The sequence below is a fragment of the Cervus elaphus genome, chromosome 9 (assembly GCF_910594005.1).
Source record: "Cervus elaphus chromosome 9, mCerEla1.1, whole genome shotgun sequence".
NCBI lineage: Eukaryota > Metazoa > Chordata > Mammalia > Artiodactyla > Cervidae > Cervus > Cervus elaphus.
The window spans coordinates 39,627,252-39,641,297 of record NC_057823.1 but is presented as its reverse complement, the minus strand read 5'-3'; the positions used below and the strand labels follow the sequence as shown (position 1 = coordinate 39,641,297).

The 14,046-nt window shown below is 50.3% G+C and overlaps 1 protein-coding gene across 1 annotated transcript in view; it reads right to left on the bottom strand.

The window, feature by feature from the left end:
* The window catches only part of CDHR2 (cadherin related family member 2), a 50,327-nt gene extending 43,473 nt beyond the window's left edge, over window positions 1-6,854 (bottom strand). Inside the window, exon 1 of the mRNA XM_043912339.1 lies at window positions 6,754-6,854. The gene's annotated coding sequence lies outside the window, so the exon portion shown is untranslated. The remainder of the gene's footprint in view (window positions 1-6,753) is intronic.
* Between the last annotated feature and the right edge of the window lie 7,192 nt (window positions 6,855-14,046).

Here is a 14,046-nt window from a genome sequence, read left to right as displayed (position 1 = left end):
CATCTGCTTTCTTGACTACACCAACGCCTTTGACTGTGGGGATCACAACAAACTGTGGAAAATTCTTAAAGAGATGGGAATACCAGACCACCTGACCTGCCTTCTGAGAAATCTGTATGCAGGTCAAGAAGCAACAGTTAGAACCGGACATGGAACGACAGACTGGTTCCAAATTGGGAAAGGAGTACATCAGGGCTGTATGTTGTCACCCTGCTTATTTAACTAAAATGCAGAGTACTTCATGCGAAATGCTGGGCTGGATGAAGAACAAGCTAGAATCAAGATTTCCAGGAGAAATATCAACAACCTCAGATAGGCAGATGACACCACCCTTATGGCAGAAAGTGAAGAAGAACTAAACAGCCTCTTGATGAAAGTGAAAGAGGAGAGTGAAAAAGTTGACTTAAAACTCAACATTCAAACAACAAGATCATGACATCCAGTCCCACCACTTCATGGCAAATAGATGGGGAAACAGTGGAAACAGTGGCTGACTTTATTTTCTTGGGCTCCTAAATCACTGCAGATGGTGACTGCAGCCATGAAATTAAAAGACACTTACTCCTTGTAAGAAAATCTATGACCAACCTAGACAGCATATTAAAAAGCAGAGACATTACTTTCCCAACAAAAGTCCATCTAGTCAAAGCTATGGGTTTTCCAGTAGTCATGTATGGATATGAAAGTTGGATTATAAAGAAAACTGAGCACCGAAGGATTGATGCTTTTGAACTGTGGTGTTGGAGAAGACTCTTGAGAATCCCTTAGAATGCAAGGAAATCAAACCAGTCAATCCTAAAGGAAATCAATCCTGAATATTCATTGGCATGAAGGATTGATGCTGAAGTTGAAGCTCTAATACTTTGACCACCTGATGTGAAGAACTGACTCATTAGAAAAGACCCTGATGCTGAGAAAGATTGAAGGCAGGAGAAGAAGGGGATGACAGAGGATGAGATGGTTAGATGTCATCACCGACTCGACAGACATGAGTTTGAGTAAGCTCCAGGAGTTGGTGATGGACAGGGAAGCCTGGCATGCTGCAATCCATGGGATGACAAAGAGTCAGACATGACTGAGCAACTGAACTGAAAGCAACTCAGAGGCTGGTTTTTGTTGTAGTATTATTTGGAATGTTTATGATAAATATTCATGTTACTTTGATAGGGAGATCACTGTTACAGGGTTCTTCCAGGTTGTATGAACGATACAAGAGATGGCCCCAGATCAGGTGAGGATGAGGTATATCCCAGGAATTGAAAGAGGGACTGTGAGGGTGGAGCCCAGGGACAGAGTGGAGAGGGTGGGAGATGGGGTTGAAGAAGGAGACAGTGGCCAGACCATGCTGGGCCCTGTAAGACATGCTTTGTTAAGATAAACAGACACTTGTTTCAGGGAAGCAGGGGAGTGACGGGACTCATTTACTTCTCTTAAAGATGTTTCAGCTTCTGTGCCAGTGGACTGAAATGGTGTCCCAGGGGTGGAGAGGAAAAGTGAGAGTAGAGATATATTTTGGAGACTGGATGTTAGGAAGTCACATAATTTAATCTACTTTGGCAGACAGAAAAACTGGGGCTCAGACTGATCCACTGAGCATCTCACAGCCAGAAGTGAGTGGGATTCAAACAGAGTTCTCCAAGCTCAAGGCCCCCGTCTCTTTTATGCACAGAGGGAAGGATGCAGTCCTCACCTTCCCCCAAGATCCCAGCACGAGAGGAAAACCCCTGTTCAGCTATGGACTCAAAATCTTTAAAACATTTGCCCTCTTACACCCAGTAATCTAACTAACCTAAAATAAAGAAACTTTTTGCAGAAAAGTTGTTCCTCACAAGCGATGATTTCTAACCTTGGAAAATGGAAGTAACCTAAACATGAAACTCAAGCAAATACTAACAAAAATGTGGCCAAGCCCTTGGCAGAATGTTTGGCAGCCATTGGACATCACGGTGATGAACAGCAAACGTTGCCACCAAAGGAACACCTACAATGTGCCAGACCCTGGGCTGGGTGCTATTTAATGCTCACAAGAACATTTCAGGGTAGAAACCATTACACCCACTTTACAGATGGGGAAAGAAAAGCCCAGAGGAGTGAAGAGCCTTGGTTGTGCTTGCAGAACTGAGAAGCTACACAGCTGTGCTGAGCAGTTCACTGAGCGTCCCTGAGCTTGCTTCTTCATCTGCAGAATGGGAACGATACCTCCAATAAGTGATAATTTGGGTGGGGGCAGGCTAATGGCAGTAGAACATGCCAGCTTAGTGCCTGGCATAAGTAGGTGTTTGGCAAGTGCAAATCCTTCCTTTGGCATCTTGTGGGGCCACCTTCACCTTCTGACTGCTACTCCCCATGCAGTCACCACAGAAACTGCTCCTGTCTCTCCCTGGGCCCACCACCCTGCCCAAGCCCTGAGATTGAGTGTAGAGGTCAAGAATAGGGCGGGGCTGTTCTTGTGGATGACGCCAAGGACTATATTTCTGGGTCATTATCTGCAATGGAACTCTAGCCAGTGCCCCCGGGAAGCTGCTGTGAAAACCCCTGGCTGGCCAAGGTCCCCAAATATGATAGCTGGGGGCAACCCAAGTGCAGGACAGCAGGGTCACGCTCAGCCAGATTGGGAAATGCCGATGGACCTGGTTTCTTGGGAGGAGTTAATAAGCCCTCAGTCCTCAGACTCTTGTGTGCTGAGCCACAGTCATCAGTGAGACAAACATTATTCCATGTGAGGTGCTGCCATGATGGAGTTGGGACTCAGTTCCAGGTGGCGCTAGTGGTAACAGTGAGTAACAGTAACCTGTAACAGTGAGTAACTCGCCTGCCAGTGAGTAACAGACGTCCCATCCCTGGGTCAGGAAGATCCCCTGGAGGAAGGCATGGCAACCCACCCCAGTATTCTTGCCTGGAGGATCCCATGGACAGAGGAGCCTCGCGGGCTACAGTACCTAGGGTCACATAGAGTCAGACATGACTGAAATGACTGAGATTGCGCATGCACGCACATAGTGAGGAACAGGTGACCTGGGAGCCGGTTGGGGACAGGGATGGCAGAGGGGACAGAGTGGTGATGGTGGTAGGGGTGAGGTGGGGATGGATTCAACAGTGACCCTTGTGGTGATGCGGGGGTGGGCGGGATGCACTTGGAGGTGGTGGGCTGACAGAGGAGATGAAGACAGATTAGGGTTTTGGTGATGCTGACAGGTTCCCGGCATCTATCTTGTGAGCAAAATTCAGGGCACTTAATCCTGTCTGGGTGAAGCTAGCCCCGGCACCCCCTTGGGGGTATGATCTTGGACTTAACCCCCTCACCTCTTTTTCTCTCTCCATTGCCCTCCTTTAGAGGTGCACCCAGAGCCACAAGACCATTTGCCAGTAAGTGTGTACCTCACCCAAATTGAAGTGCAATTAGAAGATAAGAGACTCCTGCCCTGGGCTCCAGTCCCGAAGGGAAGGGAGCTGGCAGGGATGGCCAATGTGACTAGAACTTTGCACCCATTACCACTGAGTTCTTAGCATACCGCGGTCCTAGACAGGAAGGGATGTGACTCAGTAACAGGATCAGAACCCAGAGCAGGACCTGTGTTTTCTCCTCTGTTACGCTTCTGGTTTTCTCTTCCCCTTCCGCCTCGCCCTCCCCACAGGCCTGTGCAAAGCCCTGGGGTCCAGGCAGAGGTAGAACAGCCTTAATCAGGGGCTTCACTCTGCAGGCCTCCACCCCCACGTCCCCTTCCCACACCCAGCTCTACTCATCTTTCATCAAAACTTCTTCTGACACATCCCCATGGGCCCTGAAGAAGCCTGTGACCCATCCTCAGAGCAGTGTGACCTGTTAACGTTTTGGGTAAGGCACAAAGTCTTTCCCCTGAGTTGAACCCGCCTTGTTCCCTGGGAGGGAAGAGAGGGCTGTCAAACCCTTTAGGCCTGAGTCCCAGGGAAGTTCCGGCTCCTGCTCAACACGCCACTCCACCCCTCTGCCTCCCGGGTCCAGTGCTCCTTCTCCCCGCCTTGCCGGGCCCTGGGTTTCACGCAGTCTTGCCTCCTCCTAGTCATGGGAGGCACATGCTCACTATAGAAACACGCTCATCTGATCCTCATGAGGCCAAAGTTCTAACAGTCTGGATTCAGTCACCTGAGAAAAATGCACAGAGCCCGTGTGAGCTGGGAAGACACAGGCTGAACCTGCCCCAACAGGGAGCCTTCCTGCGTCACTGGCACGGCCACTCCCGCGCTCAAGCCCCGCCATGGCTCCCGCTGGCTGCGGAACCCACTTCCTGTCTCTCCCCCAGGCGCCAGGCGAGCAAGCAAGGGCCTCACAGGAGCTGGCGCCGTTCTTCCGCCTCCAGACATTTGCATATACCCTCCCCTCCTCCCAGAACACCTTCCCCAGTCTTCTGCATATGTGCAAATTCTGTCTATCCTCCAAGGCCGGGTTAGGTGTGGAGCCAAGATCAGGCGTTGGGGCCCCTGCACTGGCCCCTGAACTTCTGGTAGGCCATCAGGAGTAAGAGACAAAACAGGCACAGATGAACAAGAAGTGAGTGGAGAAAAACAGATAACCAACGAGGACCACTGTACAGCACAGGGAACTATACTCATATATTCTGTAAAAGCTATAAAGGAAAAGAATATGAAAAAGATTATATACATGCGTGTATGCATGCATGCTCAGTCATGTCTGACTCTGCAACCCTATGGACTATAGCCTGCCAGGCTCCTCTGTCCAGAGGCTTCTTCAGGCCAGAATACTGGAGCGGGTTGCCATTTCCTTCTCCAAGGGATCTTCCAGACCCAGGGATCAAACCCCGCGTCTCCTGCAGCTCCTATATTTGGCAGGCGAGTTCTTTACCATTCAGCCACCAGGGAAGCCCCATATGAAGATATATGTGTATATATAACTGAATCACTTTGTATATATAGCTGAATCACCTGAAACTAATACAACATTGCAAATACTATACTTCAATTAAAAAAAAAAAAAAGAAGTGAAAGGAGTCGCCCACGGGTCTGACTGGGGAGGGGACCCGACAGAGTCCAGGCCAGTCCCTTCCCCAGGTCTCAGCTGTGCGTGGCAGCCCCAGGCGGAGGCCTGAGAGGGAAGGCGGCTCAGCCTTCTTCAGGGCCCAGTCGCTGTATGGCTGAGCCCAGGGCTCTGCTTTGCTCCTCTCTGCCTCTCAGTTTGCCTTCTGAAAAATGGGACTAGGTATATTCTAGAAATTACAGCTTCTCTTCCCCCAACCCCTCTCCCAACATCCCTCTACGCCTCCCCTTTCCTTACCCTCAAAAGGTGCTTGAGAAGGGTTCACAGAGGACGCGGAATTAGAGTGACTCTGGCCTCCACCCCCCGAGACGGGCAGGCCCTTGGGAGTCCTGTTGGGTTGGGAGAGGTGTACCCACCCCCGCGGCAAACAGCTCTCAACAGCCCACCGCTCCAGGACATTTTAGAATTTGGAGGCACTGGGGATGGGGGTCCCAGGACTGCCTGGGGCCTCCAGGAGGGCCAGAGAGGGAGGTGGCCCTCCTCACCCACAGGCGTGTCCCCGCAGGCTGGCTCTACCCCCAGCCGTACCACCACCTCCGACTGACCGCAGACGCCCACTTTCGCTTTCCCGCCTTCTCGTTCACTTCTCATAGGTGTTTCCCATCTGGAAGGAATCCACAGGGCCCAGAGAGGAAACCAAGGCCCAGAGAAGCTCAGAGAGGGATGCCCCAGAGGTTAGGCCCAGACTGGTTCCCAAACCAGAATTCCCTGGCAAGCCTTGGTCTGGGGTCTACTTGATGCCACCAGGGCCCTCCTGCCCCAGCTCCAGGCTGCTTCCCTGGCAAACACACATGGAATCAGATGGCCCTGAGTTTTGATCGCCACAGTTCACGGGCCCCAGGCATGCCCTCATCCTCCTGCCTCAGTCTCCTTCCTGAGAAACAGGGTTTGGACAAGAACCAGAGCCCACACAGGATCACAGCCTGTCTCCACCATTTGGATTTCCGTGTTTTCCAGGCCCCAACGCAGCAGTTCCTGAAGAGGCCCCGGCCCGGCCCAGCTCTCAGCTGAGTCTCTACCTGGTTCCCCAGGACAGAGATGTGTCAGGGCCTTGGGATGTGCCAGAGCTTGAGGGGAGGGTGCGTGCGGTGAGTAACGGCTGGATACTTCCTAGTCCAGCTGAGGATTTCGTTACTGACCACAGGCCAAGCTCCTTGGGGCTCTCCAGGGTCTTTCCTGCACTATAACCACCCCCATTCTACAGATGAGGAAACTAAGGCCCTAAAGAGTCACAGAGCCCACTCAGTCAGGATGGAGCTGCAGCCTGAACCCAGGCAGTTGGAGTTGGAGCCCAGTCCTTCCTCGAGCGCTGGTGCTGCCTGCCTCAGCCACCCTGTCTTCAACCCCTCAAGCTTCCCTTGAAAGGGGCCTGAGGCAGATGAACTCACTTCTCTAGGGGACCTGCCTTCCTCCTATCCTGAGAAGAAACATCTTGGATCCAAATCGCCTAAGGCCTTGGAAGGAAAGGGGGCCATCAGGGCCTTGGGAATAGGTGTTACTAGCTCCTTGCTGCAGAAGACACCGACGCCCCGTGGCCAGGCTGGGACTCAATCCAGGTCCACCCACCTGGGCCCCAGCGCTCGCTTCCTCCACCCAGCGCCCCCACCCAGCTGAGCGGGAGACCCCCCAAAGCTCACCATGGCCCCAGCGACCCCCCTCGGTCCATACCCCTGGCCAGGAGACCCCGCACCCCTGCTGCAGAGAAGCTGTGCCATCCCTACCTGCGCCCCCAGGAGGGGCCCCGGAGGCAGAGGATGTGCGCTGTGGCCAGCTGGGCACCGTCTGGGGCCTGCGCTGGCACAGTTAGCAGACTTTGGCACCATCTCCGCCTCCCCTGAGAAATCATTAACCCTGAGAGAGACCACACCTCCAGGGATGGGAAGGACTACTCAGGAGGCCCGGACCACAGCTGAAGAGGGGGGGTACAAGGGCAGGACTGAGGCGAGGACCCCCTGCTCCCAGGCCCAGAGGCCTAGGCCACGGGAGCCAGTGCCCAGCAGAGCCGAGCCCACGGGAGGTAGGAACTGGGCCCCAGCCCTGGGGCAGCTGTGTGTGGAGGAGGGTGACATCTGGGCTCGCCATCTCCTCCCTGCTACAAGGTCCCTCAGTGGCAGAGGACCTGTGAGGGAGGTGAGAAAGGCAATAGGTTCTGGGAGGGAAGTAGTAAAACAGTGTGATAATCAAACATGAGGTCTTCAGAGAGCAGTGAAGGCAATCATGATGGGTGCCCTCCTTTGAGGGCTCCAGAGGGTATCCACACTCCCCCAGGGTTCATCCATCCCCCATCCCCAGCTGACTTTAAATATTTTCCCAGCACCTGTGGTCTCCCAACAGAGGCAGGACCCTGACTCCTCCTCCAGCCTCTCAGGCCCAACCATTCCTGTGTTGACCCCGGAGAAAGGGGATCCTGAGTCCTTGGGGATGGGAAGCCTCGGGAAGTGACTTTCACCCCCTGAGCCGTGCTGCCTGTGTCTGGACCATGGGGTGCTGGGTCCTCCTACCCTAGGGGCGGGTGAGGGCCGCCAGGAGACACTCAGGCCAGGAGGGGCATTTAGTGAGGCCTGGAACAACCAAAAGAGACCATGAGGTGCAAATACACTCTTAGTTCCAGGAAAGTCCTGGGGGCAGAAGGTCGTGCCTCCTGAGAGGAGCTAGAATCAGATTTATTGAGCACCCACAGTATGCTTTATCACCAACTCAGTGGACATGAATTTGAGCAAACTCTGGGAGATGGGGACAGGGGAGGCTGGCGTGCTGCAGAAAAGGATCATGGGGCTCAGAAAGGGGAAGTGACCAGAAGCCAGGAACTGGCTCTGACGACAGCACCACGGCCTGCCTTCGATGAGGGAAGAGTTCTCCCGCCTGCCTCAGCCCTCCCCACGTCTCCTCGCCCAGCAGGGCCTCCTCCACACTTCCTGACCACCCCCTGTTCTGGCCACTCAGCAGCCCTCCCGGCTTCCCTGGTGACAAGATCCAGTTTTCCTCTGTGGAATCTCCTCCCCCAACCCCTCTTACCCCCATGGAGGGCATATGATGAGGCCTGGCACAGCACCTCTCTGGCCAGAGCTTCTGGTTTGGGTTTGGGCATGTGACCAAAATCGGGTCAGATAGAACTGATGAGACTTAAAAGACTTTTGTTGGAACTGTTAATAAGAACGTCATTCCTCCCCACTGGGATGTCCAAGCTCTGAGAAAGTGACTTCCAACAGCTGTCTGTCTCACTACCATGAGGGGAAAGGCTACTGAGAAATAATTCAAGACTGAGTTAAAGCAGAACTGAAAAATGGAGACACATGAATTCCTCATGACTTATGTGGGCCCCTGGATATAGCCATGCCTGAAGCCATCACCACAAGACTCTTCAGTTACTGAATCAATACATTCCTTTTTCTGCTATGTCTGGTTGAATTATCTGTCCTGATTATAGTGCCCTTGAGGCAGGAAGTTCCTCATCCCTACACCACCCTACCCAGATGCTAAGGAAGGGGTACAGACAGAGTTAAGGGTAAGAGAGAGAAGAGTCTGAACTTGGTTTGGCCAACTCCCTGTTAAGCCTCCTGGAGTTCCCACTTCTCCCCATAGCATGATATTGGACATCTGCGTTCATAATTTGGAGAGAACAGTATTACTTACTTCACAGGATTCTTGTGAGGATAAAACCAGATCACTGAAATACTGTTCCTGGCATGGGGCCCAGAACACAGCATGGACCCCACCCACCAGTTGTCTGAGCTCCCAGGGCATTGAATTCATAGCTTGCTCAGCACACATGCCACTGTCTGGTCATCATCCTGGGTGGCCTTCTCCTCGTGGGCAGGAGTCACACTTGACTTACACTCAATAGATATATGTATCAGGCAGCTATGATATGACAGACACTTTAACAGAATGTTTGTTCCCCAAACCGCCATTTTAAAACAAATTATCAAAATACATATGCTGTGTGCACACCCATGTTCATAGCAGCACTATTCACCATAACTAAACAAAACATGGAAACAATCCAAGTGTCCGTTGACAGATGGGTTTGTTGTTCAGTCGCTCAGTCGTGTCCGATTCCTTGTGACTCCACGGACTGCAGCACACCAGGCTTCCCTGTCCTTCACCATCTCCTGGAGCTTGCTCAAACTCATGTCCATTGAGTCGATGATGCCATCCAACTATCTCATCTTCTGTTGTCCCCTTCTCCTCCTGCCTTCAATCTTTCCCAGTATCAGGGTCTCTTCCAATGAGTCATCTCTTCGCATCAGGTGGCCAAAGTACAGGATGGGTAAGCAAAATGTGGTCTATACATACAATGGACTATTAGCCTTAAAACGGGAGAGAATTTCGACACATTATGATATAAATGGACCTTGTTATGCTAAGTGAAATGAGCCAGTCACATAAAGACACAAACTGATTCTACTTATCGGAGCTATTTAGAATAGTCAAAATCGCAGACAGAAAGGAGGATGGTACTTACCAGGGTCCAGAGAGGGAGGAATGGCAAGTAATTGTTTAGTGGGTATAGAGTTTCAGTTTTGTAAGGTGGAATGAGTTCTGGAGATGAATAGCAGTGGCACACAGCAATATGAGTGTACTTAATACAACTGTATATTTGAAAATGGTTAAGATAGTAAATTTAATATTATTTTACCATAATTTTTTAAAATTGGAAAAATATGTGCCACAACAAGCTTAAAAAGTGAAGAAACCCGGATGAAGGAAAAACCAATGAAAAAAATGAGGACAATTTAGCCCCTACAGAGTCCATAAAACATTTAAATATGTGCCTTGACGTTCCAGATAATTGTCAGAGGTGGGCCATGAATTGGGTTCTGAGCCTCCAAGCAGGCAAGGCAAAGAGGGAAACATGATCTGGGCTCCATTAAGTCCAACATCCATCCAACGTACACACATACATACAGAGAGAGAAAGCTCACTAGGATCTGGGAGTTGTGGTGCAATTCCTAATACCTAATAGGTTTTACCTCTTGTGTGTCTCTAAGAAAAGGATGCTACAGGATGTTGGATGGTACTTGAGATGACTGTTATAATATAGTTGCTAAGAAACCAGGTTCAGGATCAGGGGCCGAGTTTAATTGTAATGAGGCAAATTACAGAATCTCCTGAATCCTCAGTTTCCTCATCTGTAAATTATGGGTAATGTATGAAGCCTACCTCAGAAGGATGGTAAGGCGGTAAGGATAAAAATGAAGTCATGCACTGAGAGTCCCAGGTACAACAGCCAATGCAGAGAGAAGGCTCACAGAACATTAGTTCTGTAATAGTGTGGTGAGATCACTAGGGGCATAATTGGTAGGAGGAGAGATGGGCACCTCTGCCCAAGGCTCCAGGCCCACCCCAGACCAAAGGAGGTGGCCTGGTCTCTCTGCCTAGGACCAGGTAGGGCAAACCCCAGCCCCAGCCCCTGCCCTTGCTCCCTGCTCTGACCCCTGGGGCCAACAGCTCTGAGTCACTGCCCTGGCCCCTACAGGGTGTGTCCTGGCCTTCCCAGACCTTTGGTCAGTGTCTGGATGAGCTGGGTGTGGCCAGATGGTGCCTTTTCCATCTCAAGGGCACCTGTCTGCCTGCCACCAGGTGATCTGAGAAGCTCACTGGGCTCTGGGCTGTAATTGACCCAGGTCTGCGTCAGTTTCGGGAAGTGGCAAGTGGCCAGGCACAAAATAGGCCTAAGGGGTCAGAATATGAACTCAGATGACCTAGGTCCTAATCATCTCCCCACTGCTTACTAGCTGGGGGCCTTGGGCAAGAGAGTTCATCTCCCAAACTTCAATGTCCTCATCTGTAAAATGGGCACAACTGCAGAAGCCAACCCTTAGGTTTGTTTTAAAAAATAAGCAGGAAATGCGCTAAAGCACTGGGGCTTCCCGGGTGGTGCTAGTGGTAAAGAAACTGCCTAAGCCATGCAGGAGACACAAGAGACATGGGTTTGACCCCTGGGTTGGGAAGATCCCCTGGAGGAGGGCATGGCAACCCACTCCAGTATTCTTGGCTGGAGAATCCCATGGACTGAGGATCCTGGCCGGCTACAGCCCATGGGGTCACAAAGAGTCAGGTGTGACTGAGGCAAGTTAGCACACACACATGCACTAAAACCCGAGCCCAGGGCAGTGATAGAGAGGAGGTAGCAATCTGGACACACACCAGGGTTTCTTCATAGCCACTGTCAAGCTTTTTTTTTTTTTTTTTCCCTAATTGTTATTTATTTCTGGCTGCCCTGGGTCTTCGCTGTGGCGCACAGGCTTTCTTTTGTCTGGGCAAGCAGAGGCTGCTGTTAGTTGTGCTCTACGGCTCGTGGAATCTTCCCAAACCAGGGATCAAACCCGTGTCCCCTGCATTGCCAGGTGGATTCTTAACCACTGGACCACCAGGGAAGTCTCAAAGTTCTGATCAGAAAAACTTCTCGTTGCTTGTCTCTTCTGGCAATCTACTCTGTGCACTCACTATGTGCTCAGAAATTGATCAAGTTGAAATCAAGCCCTGACTTGTCCTGTGGTGTCTGGCAAGTGATTCCTCTCTGAGCTACAACTTCATCTGAAACATGGAGTGCCCCGCTCGCTCCCCCACCTCAACAGCGTATGGCTTCAGAGGTGACCTGGAGAGCCTGGGCCGAGTGTGTCTCTTTGCTGTGTGTGTGTCCAACCCCTCCTCAACCTTCCAGCTGCACACACCTTTGCAGAATACAAGTTTCCTTCATCACTCTGTCTTACATCTGAGGAACCAGCCCAAGGTATTAATATATAAACAGCCGCTTGGTGTCAGATTGATGACTCTCATCCTAGAAAGAACCTGAGGACCCATGAGACCAACGCCTCACCACCCCCAGACCTCTGAGCCCCTTCCCAGAGCACACATTCTCTCTAAAGGACCCCTTCCACAGGGCTGTTCTGCCACAGTTTGCACAGCCCCAGTGATGGGGAGCTCACCTCTTCCCCTGACCTTCACTCCGTGGGCCCAACTGTATTTGTTTTTATGGAGTTGAGAGTTGCCTGACCACTTCCACTGGGCTTGATCTCAGGGAGTAACAGGCCCCACTTCCCCTCTCTGCTCTGCAACAACATCCCTAGAGCCTTCCCTCAGGTTCTTCTCAACACTCCTCACCACCACCATCCCGGAAAGGGGTCACAGCCAGGAAGACCTATGTTCCCATTCCAGCTCTTCTCAGCCTCAGTTTCCACATCAGGAAAATAGGGGGAAGTAAAATAACACATGGCTGTCTCTGAGACGGAACAGGCCTCTGAGCCCTCCAGGAATGCGACCCGGTGTCACATGGCCCTCCTGGGGTCCCCTGCCTCTTCTGTGTCCCTTCAATGGACAGGGACTGATTGCTCACCTTGTCCAGGCACTGTGCTTGGCGGAGGACACTGGCCGTGGAGGGGACAAGCATCCCTGCCCCCACGGAGGGAGGCTCTGTGACAGCAGAGTAGGTCAGGCCACAAGGAAGGAAAGGGAAGCCCTGGCAGAGGGAACGGTGTGTCCAAAGCCTCACTAAGGAAAGAACCTGGCTCCTGGGAGAATTGAAAGATCAAGGTGGCTGGAAGTCAGGGATCATTTCTTCAAAGGATTGGGTTTCAAAAACCATTGTACATTCATACAATGAGTTACTAGCCATCAAATTAGAAAAGAAAGTAAAACAAAATAAATGAATAACAAAACCCTGCCTGTGTTCATTGCAGTATTATTCACAACAGCCAATACTTGAAAACAACCTAGGTATCCAGTGATGGATGAATGAATAAACTGTGGTATATACATATATACATATACACACCAATGGAATATTCCTCAGCCATAAAAAATAAAGAAATCTTGCCATTTGTAACTACATGGACAGACCTGAGGGGCACCATGTTAAGTGACACATGCTAAACAGGGACACATGCTAAGTGAAATAAGTCAGTTAGAGAAAGGCAAGTACTGCATGATCTCATTGATATATAGAACTTTTTTTTAAAGTCAAATACATAGAAACAGATTGTAGAATGGAGGTTGCCAGGAGCTGGGGGGTGGGGGAAACCAGGAAGTGTTGGTCAAAAGAAACAAACTTTGAGTTACATAAAATGAGTAAGTTCTGGGGATCTAATGTATAGCAAGGTGACTATAGTCAATAATACTGTATCTACCTTATACCTGAAAGTTCCTATTGAGAGTAGTGCAAAGCAAAACAACAACAAAACAACAAAATGCTAACTATGTAGGTGAAGGAAGTGTTAACTAACCTTATTTAGGGAAACGTTCTGCAGTATATACATGTATTGGATAATACTGTACACCTTAAACTTACAAAACGCTATATGTCAACATCAATTAGATCTCAATAAAACTGGGGGCAAAAAAGAACAGACTAGTGATACCTACCGCAGGTTGGATCTCAAAAAACATGATGCAGAACGAAAGACGACAGCATTTACACAGTTATTCCATGATATGAAGTTCTAAAGACAAAAAACAAATCTATCGTGTCAGGAACCAGATCCATAGTTATGACAGCAGGAAACTGACTTGGAGGGGGTAAGAGGGAACTTTCCAAAGTGATGAAAATGTTCTAGATCTTGATTAGATTTTAGTTATACAGAGGTATACATTTATGAAGAATGTACACATAAGATTTATTTTACTGTATAGCTACAAAGTATATCCTAAATTAGGCTTTAATGTAGTTCGTATTTAAAAAGAAAAAAACAAAACATATGTTTGCTAAAGGATGAACCAGAGTGAGGTAGAAAGCAGGTTCTGGATGCCAGGCCTGGACAGAAATCCTGAGTCTGTCACTTCCTAGCAAAAATCCCTCAGCTAGCTATACTTCAGCTTTCGAATCTATAAAACAGGGACACTAATAATATTCCCTCACTGGGTAGAACTCAACAAATGCAAGCTTTAAAAAGTAAGTCGACCTCGAGGCAGCGGGCCCTCCCTCGGCAGAGGTGCCAAGTCCTGGGCTGAGGAAAGAGGGCAGCCTCTGAGAGTGAGGTCTGCAGGGACTACAGCTCCCAGCACGACCCTGATGG